Source organism: Scylla paramamosain, chromosome 17, assembly GCF_035594125.1.
Source record: "Scylla paramamosain isolate STU-SP2022 chromosome 17, ASM3559412v1, whole genome shotgun sequence".
NCBI lineage: Eukaryota > Metazoa > Arthropoda > Malacostraca > Decapoda > Portunidae > Scylla > Scylla paramamosain.
This window is the reverse complement of record NC_087167.1, coordinates 23,021,687-23,034,186: the sequence shown is the minus strand read 5'-3', so window position 1 is coordinate 23,034,186 and position 12,500 is coordinate 23,021,687.

Here is a 12,500-nt window from a genome sequence, read left to right as displayed (position 1 = left end):
ACACATTCTCTCTCTCTCTCTCTCTCTCTCTCTCTCTCTCTCTCTCTCTCTCTCTCTCTCTCTCTCTCTCTCTCTCTAACTCCCTTCGTGATTTCTGGCATCTAGCCAAAAAGTATCTCCAATAACTTTGCTGCTTCTTCTTTCCCTACTCTATTTCAACCAGATGGCACCACTGCTATCGCATCTATTTCTAAAGCTGAAATCTTTGCTCAAACCTTTGCTAAAAATTCTACATTGGACGATTCTGGGCTTGTTCCTCCCTCTCCTCCACCCTCTGACAACTTCATGCCACCTATTAAAATTCTTCGCAATGATGTTTTCCATGCCCTCGCTGGCCTAAACCCTCGGAAGGCTTATGGACCGGATGGGGTCCCTCCTATTGTTCTCCGAAACAATGCCTCCATGCTTGCACCTTGCCTATTCAAATTCTTTCAGCTCTGTCTGTCAACACTACCTTTCCTTCTTGCTGGAAGTTTACTTACATTCAACCTGTTCCTAAAAAGGGTGACCGTTCTAATCCCTCAAACTACCATCCTATTGCTTTAATTTCCTGCCTATCTAAAGTTTTTGAATCTATCTTCAACAGGAAGATTCTTAAACATCTATCACTCCACAACCTTCTATCTGATCGCCAGTATGGGTTCCGTCAAGGCCGCTCTACTGGTGATCTTCTGGCTTTCCTTACTGAGTCTTGGTCATCCTCTTTTAGAGATTTTGGTGAAACTTTTGCTGTTGCCTTGGACATAATTATCAAAAGCTTTTGATAGAGTCTGGCACAAAGCTTTGATTTCCAAACTACCCTCCTACGGTTTCTATCCTTCTCTCTGTTTACTTCATCTCAAGTTTCCTTTTTGACCGTTCTATTGCTGCTGTGGTAGACGGTCACTGTTCTTCTCCTAAATCAATTAACAGTGGTGTTCCTCAGGGTTCTGTCCTGTCACCCACTCTCTTCTTATTATTCATTAATGATCTTCTAAACCAAACTTCTTGTCCTATCCACTCCTACGCTGAAGATACCACCCTGCACTTTTCCACGTCTTTTCATAGACGTCCAACCCTTCAGGAGGTAAACATATCACGCAGGGAAGCCACAGAACGCCTGACTTCTGATCTTTCTAAAATTTCTCATTGGGGCAGAACAAACTTGATATTGTTCAATGCCTCAAAAAATCAATTCCTCCATCTATCAACTCGACACAACCTTCCAGACAACTATCCCCTCTTCTTCAATGACACTCAACTGTCCCCCTCTTCTACATTGAACATCCTCGGTCTGTCCTTTACTTATAATCTGAACTGGAAACTTCACATCTCATCTCTAGCTAAAACAGCTTTTATGAAGTTAGGTGTTCTGAGACGTCTCCGCCAGTTTTTCTCACCCCCCCAGCTGCTAACTCTGTACAAGGGCCTTATCCGTCCATGTATGGAGTATGCTTCACATGTCTGAGGGGGGTTCCACTCATACTGCTTTTCTAGACAGGGTGGAATCAAAAGCTTTTCGTCTCATCAACTCCTCTCCTCTAACTGACTGTCTTCAGCTTCTCTCTCACCGCCGCAATGTTGCATATCTAGCTGTCTTCTACCGCTATTTTCATGCTAACTGCTCTTCTGATCTTGCTAACTGCATGCCTCCCCTCCTTCCGTGGCCTCGCTGCACAAGACTTTCTTCTTTCTCTCACCTCTATTCTGTCCACTTCTCTAACGCAAGAGTTAACTAGTATTCTCAATCATTCATCCCTTTCTCTGGTAAACTCTGGAACTCCCTGCCTGCTTCCGTATTTCCACCTTCCTATGACTTGAATTCCTTCAAGAGGGAGGTTTCAAGACACTTATTCATCATTTTTTGACCACTGCTTTGACCCCTGTATGGGACTGGCATTTCAGTGGGCATTTTTTTTATTACATTTTTGTTGCCCTTGGCCAGTGTCCTTCCTACATAAAAAAAAAAAAAAAAATAGTAGTAGTAGTAGCAGTAGTAGTAGTAGTAGTAGTAGTAGTAGTAATGCTATTTTTCATATATTTAGTAATTTTTTTTTTCATATTATTATTTATATTTATATTTTTTGTTTTGTTTTGACATTCATACGAATGCTATAAAGGTGAAGCATAGAAATTTATTTGATTGATTAATTAATTTATATATCTATTTATTTTGATTTTTTAAATTAATTAATTTATTTATTTTTATTATTATTATTTTTTTTTTTTTATGTCTCTATGATAAGCAAAGCATTATAGAATTTATGAAAGCACATATCCTCTAGAGTCTTGCCCTACAAAAGATTCTGTAAAGTAAAAAATAAAGGGAATAAGTGTCAGTGACGTTTGATGAATAGAGGAAGGCGTGGCAGAAATTACCATAAAACGTATATAAATGAAAATTTATCTTCCTCGTATTTTCCAACTTGCGTTTGCTTCTTGAAAATTTAACTGGGTGGGTCATATAGCAGACATATTGTTCTTTCCTCCATTGTAGTTTGTTTCCAGCAAGCCCCCTAAATAAAGTTTCTGTTTTTTTTTTTTTTTTTTTTTTTTTTTAAAGAAATGAGGAATTACATTCTAACGCTGATCACTGAGCGGAGCGTAGACGAGCTGCTATCCTCAAGGACGTTACCTCTCTCTCTCTCTCTCTCTCTCTCTAAATAAGACTTTAAATAAAAAGAATATATATATATATATATATATATATATATATATATATATATATATATATATATATATATATATATATATATATATATATATATATATATATATATATATATTAAAAGACAATGAATATCCTCTGGGGAAGGGGTGACAATCCTTATTTAACCCTTAATTTCAGTTGAATTTTGACAAGTCTACGTTAAAATGTTTCCATTTTTCTGCAGTGATAAAGAAACGTAGAGGGGTAGCTAATATATTTAATTGTTAATTGTATCTTTTTTTCTTTCTTTTTTTCATTTATTCTTTTATTAATTTTTCTTTTCATTGCTTAATTATGCATTATGCCGACACTGCAGGTTACAATTGCAGATATTGCAAGTATTTTTGACACAATACAAGTACATCCAGCTAAACTATTGCTACAGTATAGAGAGAGTATTTCGATTACATACCTTATTCTTCATCTTCTTTTCTTCTTTTTTTTTTTTAATAAATATAATAATAAATAAATAAGTAAATAGGTATTGTCAAATGAAATCGTCGAGATTACGCAGGGGTTTCGGGCAATACTTGGATGGGTGACTACACAAGCCTCATCTGTCTGAAAAAAAATAAATAAATAAAAAAAATAAGAATAAGAATAGGGAGAATGAACGAAAATTTTAAGTAATAAAGATAACAGTAAGAATTATTATAACAAGAATAAGAAAAATTACAATAAAGGAATATAAAAAAAAAGAAAGAAAGCATCCCATGTCTTTCTTCCTAATTGTCATAGAAGGGTGAATTCTTTTGTATATTTTCCAACATTTCCAATACAACGATATGAATGGGGGAAGAAAGAATAAGAATAATAGAAAGAAGGCCTCCCAACACCTAGTTCTCCGGTCTTGGCCAATTAGCTAACGGCGGGATCAGCGCAGTTAAGCAGGGGGTCCGGGAAGAACTTGGATGGGTGACCACAAAAGCCTCATCTCTCTGAGAATAGAAAAAAATAGCAATAAGAATGAGGAGAATGAACGAAAAACGAAAATAATAAAATAACAATAACAACTATAATAAAAAAAAGAAGATTAAGAATAAAAAGAACAAAAATAAGGGAAAAAAGTAATAATATATCTCTCTTGCTAATTGTCGTAGAATTATGAATGAAGGGTTAATTTTAGTGCATATTTTCCAACATTTTCAGCACAACAATGCAACAACAATACAGGAAAGAATAAGAATAAGAGAAATAAGCCCTCCCAACACCTTGTTCTCCGCTCTTGACCAATCAGCTGACGGCGGGATCAGCAAGGTTAAGCAGGGGGTCCGGGCAGAACTTGGATGGGTGACCGCACAAGCCTCATCTCTCTAAAAGTAGGATAAATAAGAATAAGATAAGGAAGAATAATAAAAAAAAATGAAAATAATAAAGATAACAATATTAATTATGACAAGAATAAGAAAAAAATAGAATAAAAAGAATGAAAAAAATAAGAATATCACAACTTTCTTGCTAATTGTCTTAGAATTTTAAATGACATGTCAGTTCTGCTGTATATTTTCCAAGATTTGTTATGAATGAGGGAAGAAAGAATAAGAATAAGAATAAGAATAAGAACAAAATGAATTAGACTAACAATAATGATCACATCTTTCATGCGGTGACTGCGTGGGCGATGAGCCTCACTGGACGTTTCTGACCAATCACAAGGCAGGGTTGGAGTCGTCGGGCCCACCCGATTCATATATAAAGGGATTTTGTGGGAAGCGCGGGCAGACTCAGCTGAGTGTTCGTTGTGAGTTGTTGTTACCACAACTATGGCACGTACCAAGCAAACGGCTCGCAAGTCCACTGGTGGCAAGGCGCCCCGCAAGCAGCTTGCTACAAAGGCAGCTCGCAAGTCTGCTCCAGCCACTGGAGGTGTCAAGAAACCCCACCGTTACAGGCCTGGAACCGTTGCTCTCCGTGAGATCCGCCGTTATCAGAAGAGCACTGAGCTGCTTATCAGGAAACTGCCTTTCCAGCGCCTGGTGCGTGAAATTGCTCAGGATTTCAAGACTGACCTCCGCTTCCAGTCCTCTGCTGTCATGGCTCTCCAGGAAGCTTCCGAGGCTTACCTCGTGGGTCTGTTTGAGGATACCAACCTGTGCGCCATCCATGCCAAGCGCGTGACTATCATGCCAAAGGACATCCAACTGGCTCGTCGCATCCGTGGCGAGCGTGCCTAAGAAGTCATCCACGAATGATCTTCATAACAGCAATATCTAGGCCCTTTTTAGGGCCAAACATCTCTTTCATTAAAGAATTTTCATAGACAATCTGTTTGGTTTTGTGGAAGAAAATATTTATTTTCCATCTTTCAGTATCAGGTATCGACTTTCAACTCAATATCCTTCCCCCCTTTTTTTTTTTATATATTATTATTATTATTCCCTCTTCCATGGCCATATCTCTTTCACTTGGGAGAATTTTTATCTTTCTTTATCTCTATTTTTTTTTTATCTTTTCTTTATCTCCACAGAATAATAATCACGATAATAATAAGCATAATAATAATAATAATAATAATAATAATAATAATAATAATAATAATAATAATAATGATACAATAATTATTATAATAATAATCATAATAAAAACAACAATATTAATATTATTAATAATGATAATAATAATAATAATAATAATAATAATAATAATAATAATAATAATAAAAATAATAATAATAATAATATTAATAATAATAACAATAATTATAATAATAATGCATTTGTCTATATCGTATCTTTTTTCCTTTTCAAGTGTGGCTCCAATGGAGCCGGGTATTATTTTATACTGGCAGCAGTATACTGGCCGCCTGTTTACTTGGAGGAGGTATACTTGGTAACAGCCTTGGTGCCTTCAGAAACAGCGTGTTTTGCCAGTTCACCAGGCAGAAGAAGACGGACAGCGGTCTGGATTTCCCGGCTGGTGATGGTGGAGCGCTTGTTATAGTGTGCCAGGCGGGATGCCTCGGCAGCGATGCGCTCGAAAATGTCATTCACGAACGAGTTCATGATTGACATGGCCTTGGAGGACACGCCAGTGTCTGGGTGGACTTGCTTGAGCACCTTGTAGATGTAGATGGAGTAGCTCTCCTTCCTCCTGCGCTTCTTCTTCTTGTCGCCCTTGGCAATGGCCTTCTGTGCCTTGCCAGCTTTCTTGGCAGCCTTTCCTGATGCTTTGGGAGGCATAGTGTCGCCGTACTGCTGTGAGAACGAGTGTGCGTTTTCTTTCTTTTTTTATTGAGGAAGTGGATGTTATAAAGGAGCGGGGGTGGGGGTAGGTGAGAGGACGGGAAAAAGTGTGTGAAATAAATGAAATACAGTTGGAGGTAGAAAGTGTCCGGGCGGTCCGGGAAGCTTTTTTTTTTTTTTTTTTTTTTTTTTTTTTTTTTTTTTTTTTTTCCAAGTGATGAAGGATACATTATGTATAGTACATACATGATAATACACATGATATATAAACTATTTTGCATAACATTGTAGTTATATATATCAAGGTGGAGAGCAAAAACATATTATATGTACGTAAATATTAAAAAATAAGTAATATAACGTGACATGAAAGCAAAAATTATGTAATACAAGAAATACACATATATGATACATTGCACAACATTGTATATTAGATATTACCTAGTGAAGGGCAAGACATAGTAAATATTTGTAACAAATAATACAGAAACACATAACGTAACATGATAACGAAAGTTTTGTAATACAAATAACGTAACATGATAACGAAGGTTTTGTAATACAAGAAACAGGAGCAGCTTGTTGAGGAACAATAAACATTGAGAGTGCAATAATTAAAGTGTCATAATTTATAGATTTTATATAAATAAATGAGTAAATAAAAAAGGAAAACACAAGGATGTACAATAAACATTGAGAGTGCAATAATTAAAGTGTCATAATTTATAGATTTTATATAAATAAATGAGTAAATAAAAAAGGAAAACACAAGGATGTACATAAGGGAAGTTATGGGTTTGGTTTAACTCATCTATCGGTACCGGGGTGCAGGGCTGGGGTCCATCTCGAGTGTCAACAGGCTCCGTGGAAACCATGCATGTTGGTGGTTGGGGGCCTCTCTGTGTAGTTCCTGTAGGGCAGAGAACTGTTCCCAGCCCATTTCCTCCAGTCTTTGCCAGACTCTGTACGCCAGGGCGTGGAGCCTGACGTTGAGGGCTGGGATGGAGGCCTCCTCGTGCATGGCTTCCGCTGTTTGGAAGTCGTCCCAGCGAACGTCCAGAGCAAATCGTAGGGCTGCGTTCTGCACTCGCTGGAGCCTGCTGATGGCGTATTTGCTGAAGGCGTGCGTGGGGACAGGGGGATATGTGAGAACCGGGATCACCAGAGTCTTGATAAGGTGGAGCTTAAGGTCGCGGTTTAGGTCCCTGAAGCGGTACAAAGCTCCCAGGGCCCTCCTTGCCTGTTGGATTCGGCTTGATACATGGGAGGTGTAGCCCCGTCCTGAGAGCTGAAGCCCCAGCAGCCTCCCACGTGGTTGGAAGTCGACCAGGTCTCCTTCCACTAGCAGAGGTGTTGGGTTGTGGGTGGCCAGGGGGATGACCGCGAACTTGTTCAAGTTTGTCCGGATTCGCCACTCTTCCTCGTACCTGTTGACTCTGGCGATCTCCCTTCCTGTCCTGGAATTGAGCATCCTGGACGACCTCCCTGGATGAAAGATGAGCTGGGTGATGTCGTCTGCATACTGGACGTTTATTCCAGCATTGGAACTCGGACAGTCCCGGGTATAGATGGCGTAGAGTGTGGGGGAGAGGACACTCCCTTGTGGGACCCCAGCTGAGAGAGGGAACGGTGGCCCTGTGCGGTTGCCAATTCTGATCCTGGCAGTCCTGTCCTCCAGGAAGTCGCAAAGCAAACGTTCTATAGGACCGGGGAGCCCTAGGTTTAATATCTTGAACTTGAGTCCAGGATGCCAAACCTTATCGAAAGCCTTGCTTACATCCCGAAGGACAAGGTTGCATCTGCTACCAGATGCCTCCTGGACCGCCAAGGTCTCTGTGACAACCGCAATGGCATGGGTCGTCCCCACTCCCCTCCGGAATCCATATTGCCCGGGACTGAAAACACCATCTCCCTCCAGGTGGTCGCGCAGGCGCTTGGTGATTATTCTCTCCAGCAGCTTCCCCGGGGTCTCCAGAAGTGAGATGGGGCGGTAGTTTTCTGGGCGGGAAGGATCCTTCCCAGATTTCGCCACCATCCTCATCTCAGCTTCCTTGAAGCCGTCAGGGAAGTAGCCGGCAGAGAGGGCAGAATTAAAGATGTCACACAGCCTTCCCACAGCCCGGTCTGGAAGATGGTTCAAAATGAGCTTATTGATCGAGCTCCTGCCGGGGCAGGTTGCTTTACTCGTCTTGATGGCGTTCCGGATCTCCTCAGAGGAAATGAGACAATCAAGTGCTGAGGCACCAGACAGTCTCACAGGGTCTGCTGTGTCGTACGGGAAGGTCCTGTCTACGTGCTGTCTAAGGTAATCCAACACAGTGTTGTTGTCCTCAAAGTCATTGTCATCGTCCTGGAAGACAGGCTCCCATATTGCAGTCAGTAGTTTTTCTTTGTCTATGGCTGAGTAGTGTCGGTGTCCGTTCCCGTCAGTCAGGAAGGCTGAGTCAGGTCCAGTGGCACGACCAGAGAGTCTTTTTACGTCTGTCCAAAATTTCTTAGGATCATTATGGGAAGAGGCCAGTCTTGCTAGGGTATGGCCCCAGCAATTTGCGGCCTCATCCCGTCTAGAATCAGTTAGTGTCTGTCTAAGCTGTCTGTACCTTCTGAAATTGTCGTATGTCCATCCAGTCCTGGTTGCCTGGTCAAGTAATGCCTGGAATTGTATTCTGGTCATTTGTGTTGTCCTGGAGGGTCTAGGGCATGGAATCGTCCTATATACCGTCTTAGGTATGTGTCTGTCAGCTACTGTCCTAATTGTCCGCATCCAAAGGTCCAGAGCATCGTCAATGTCTTCTAGTCCCGCATGGGAAATGTTTGGCAGGTTCGTCATGGCAAGTTGGTCATCTTCTTTAAAGCTGTCCCAGTCAGCGGAGTGGAAGGAGAAAGTTGGGGTTGTGGCGATAAGTATAGGGGAAGAGCAGATATCAATCACCATAGGGAGGTGATCACTTGAGGTCAGAGGTCCTGGGGAAACATAGTGTGCAAAAGAATTGGAGGGGTTGGTTAGGATGATGTCAGGGGAGGAAGGGGCATTGGGGCCGAAGTAGGTAGGAAAAAAAGGTCCAATGTGTCTAGCAGTCTGTCGACGAAGATAGTCTGCGAGGTCACGGCCTACTGTATTAGTGGAAGTGTTTCCTAGAGTAGGGTGTCTAGCGTTTAAGTCTCCGGCAAATAACACAGGGGAGTTTCTACGAAAAAGTCTAAGAAAGTCAGGGTGGGGAAGGAAGGGCCGACGGGGGGGAAGATAGGAAGTGGCGACAGTCAAGGGTCCGACCTCTGTCTCTATATCAATGGAAAGAGTCTCAGATAAGTAGTCATCCTCTAGTCTTGAGTATTGCAGTCTAGTTCGAATCGCTATTGCTACACCGTCGTGGAGTTCGTTGGTAGTGTTGCGTTGTATTATCCTGTATCCTGGTATTTTAAGTCTTTTGTCATGTGTTAGACCGTGACTGTTGATTAAAACAATGTCAGGATCAAACTGTCTGTATGTGTTGCTTAAGTCGTACTTACGTCCATTCCAGGCTAGAACATTATGTTGGATTACCCTTAGTCGAGTCATCGTATTGTCCTAGAGCGTATCTGCTTCCTCTGACGGGAGGATCTGGGGCGCCGGTTAGGTGGGGGACTTGCCTGCTGAACTCGTTCGATTTGGGGGTCTTGGGATGTTTGCCTACTCAAACTCAGGGAGCGAGATGGAGAGGAGGTCTTCCTAGGGTGTTGGGGGACAGAGCTGTGGTCTTCCGAGTCGTGTTCTACGTCGACTTCGTCGTTCTCCGGGTCCGTGTCTTCGTAGTCAGAGGAGGAAGATGCTGGGAAGTCATTCCTGGGTTCAATGGGGATGGGGGATGCCAGAGGGTCCTGGATTGGTTGCATCTTTCCCGTGATGGCTTTAATGATGGCATGCGAGGGTGGGTTGGGAGGCAACTTGATGTCTGGTAGGTTATTCATTGCCAGGCTGGCAGAGAGGGTGGTTTGGAAAGAACCAGGTGTTGCGCAGTTGACCATGTGCGCGTGCATGACGCACACGAGGCCAGTAAGGTTGAAAGCTGGCACTTCCTGGGGAGTAGAAGCAGCGGCTTGGGCATAGGAAGTGGAGGCCTTCCTCATCGCCTCCTTACGCATGCGTTCCTCCTTCTCTTTTAGTGCATTTTTCCGGGCAGGGCAGCGCATGGCCATACAACTGTGTGCCTGGCCACAGTGAAGGCAGCGTTTCTCTATTGCGTGGCAGTCTCGGAAGGAGTGCTCGTTGCTGGAGCACTCAGAGCACACTCTGAATCCTTGAGGTCGGGGGCATTGCCTAGTTGAGTGGTCCTCAATAGCATAACAGGTGTTGCATGTAAGTAGAGGTGTGTAGGTTTCCTCCTTTATCTGGTGGGGAGGAAGCGAGATCGAAAAAAGGAGGAGACCTTCCTCTCGAGCCCTTCTTGCCATCTGACTGGAGCGGAAAGTGAACTTGACAGTGTTCGATCTGTGGAACTTGAATACTTCCTGGATCTTTGCCCAGGTCTGGACACGTTCCACTTCCGCTCGCATTTCCTCAGTGTCATGTTGGTACACCAGGTCATCCAGTCTGAAGCAGATTACTGTTCTTTTCGCTTTAAGTTCTGGCGGTAGGATAGCTGTAAAGTTGTCCTGTGAGAGTTTATGGAGCAGGTCATCTTGAAAAATTGCGTCAGTGTCCTTATCTGAAGCAGTAAGGACTATTACTGCGTCAGCGGAGGGAATGAGTCGTGTCACTCTCACAGTAGGCGCCAGAAGTTGGAGGAGTCGGCTTCTGGTGCCGAGCTCCTTTGGGCGTAGGTGTTTAATTTTAACTCGCCCCATGGCTGGGCCTTAAAGGAGCTAGGGGAAAATCCTAAGCCATCAGGAAAGGTCAGGTACTGTTGACACAGGACACTGGGGTAGCACTGAGAATACGTGTATCACTGAAGCATTGAGAACACGTGTATCACTGAGGCACTCACTTTTACGGGTGGGGTAGGGAGTAAATCCTGGGCACTGGGGACTAAATCCTTGGCACTGCGAGTAAATGGGCGGCGAGATGGGGTAAAACCCTGGGCACTAAGGAGCAGAGTCGAGTAAATCCTGGGCACTGTAGAGGACGGGAACTAAAACCAGGCACTGTAGAGATGGGGACACTGTATTTCGCGGCTCACAAGCAGGCCCAGTACTGGGTGGCAGAGATGTGTCCAGTCCGGCGGCAGAAACTAGGCTGGCTGGTGCGCGCCAGTGTGGGAAGCCGAGGGCTGATTGCTACTGAGCGCGAGATAGGGTATATCTCTCACGGTGACTAAGGGTACACACTCCTGTGCGTGCCTGTGTGAAGGGCTGTGGGCTGATTGCTACTGAGCGCGAGATAGGGTATATCTCTCACGGTGACTAAGGGTACACACTCCTGTGCGTGCCTGTGTGAAGGGCTGTGAAGGGCCAATCACATTGCGCGCTGGGACGGGGACCCGCGATCCTGATCCGGAATAAGGGAGGAAGCTCTTGTCTCTCTCTCTCCCACCGAGCTGGGTCGGGGAAGACACAGATACTGTGTGCGTTTTCTCAGTCGAAAAGTGGTATATATATTAGCGTGCCTACTCAGGATCAAGAGTCGCCACCTCAGCGAGCGTCCTGATTGGTCCAGACGCGCTCTGGGCCGATCTGATCTCGCGTATATATAGCCGTTTTTCCCAAAATTCACTACTTGCTCGCAGAGCTACCGACGAGGTTAGAGTACTCGCGCTCCTCATTTATCACCAACAACAACTACTACTACTACTACTACTACCACAACATCCATTATCATGTCTGGACGCGGCAAGGGAGGAAAGGTGAAGGGAAAGTCAAAGTCCCGTTCCAGTCGTGCTGGACTCCAGTTCCCGGTCGGCAGGATTCATCGCCTTCTAAGGAAAGGCAACTACGCCGAGCGCGTGGGTGCTGGTGCCCCCGTGTACCTTGCGGCAGTTATGGAGTACCTGGCTGCTGAAGTCCTTGAGCTTGCCGGCAATGCCGCCCGTGACAACAAGAAGACTCGCATCATCCCACGTCACCTGCAGCTGGCCATCCGCAACGACGATGTTTGTGGACCTTAAAAAGGTCCGGGAGATGATGTTATTCAATGATGATAATGCAAGCTGAATAGCTGGCACCATCTCAATAATGGAGCGATTTAACCACCAAATCCGTACAGGGTACGGCCCTGACGCTTGAGGGCGTAGACAACGTCCATGGCAGTAACGGTCTTACGCTTGGCGTGCTCGGTATAGGTGACAGCATCCCTGATAACGTTCTCAAGGAACACCTTGAGCACCCCACGAGTCTCCTCGTAGATGAGACCAGAGATGCGCTTGACGCCACCTCGGCGAGCTAGACGACGGATAGCAGGCTTGGTGATTCCCTGGATGTTATCACGCAGAACCTTACGGTGACGCTTGGCGCCTCCCTTTCCAAGACCCTTGCCTCCCTTGCCGCGGCCAGTCATGGTGATGAGAGCTGCTAGTACGACGTCCGAACGGTCTAACAGGAAGCTCACGAATGTGCCTCAAAATTTTTGTCGCGCGGTATATATTGAGCCAGAGCGGTCGTGCGTGTAGTAAATTACTATTTTCCCTGTTTTTCTCACTTAATTTAACATTATCGGG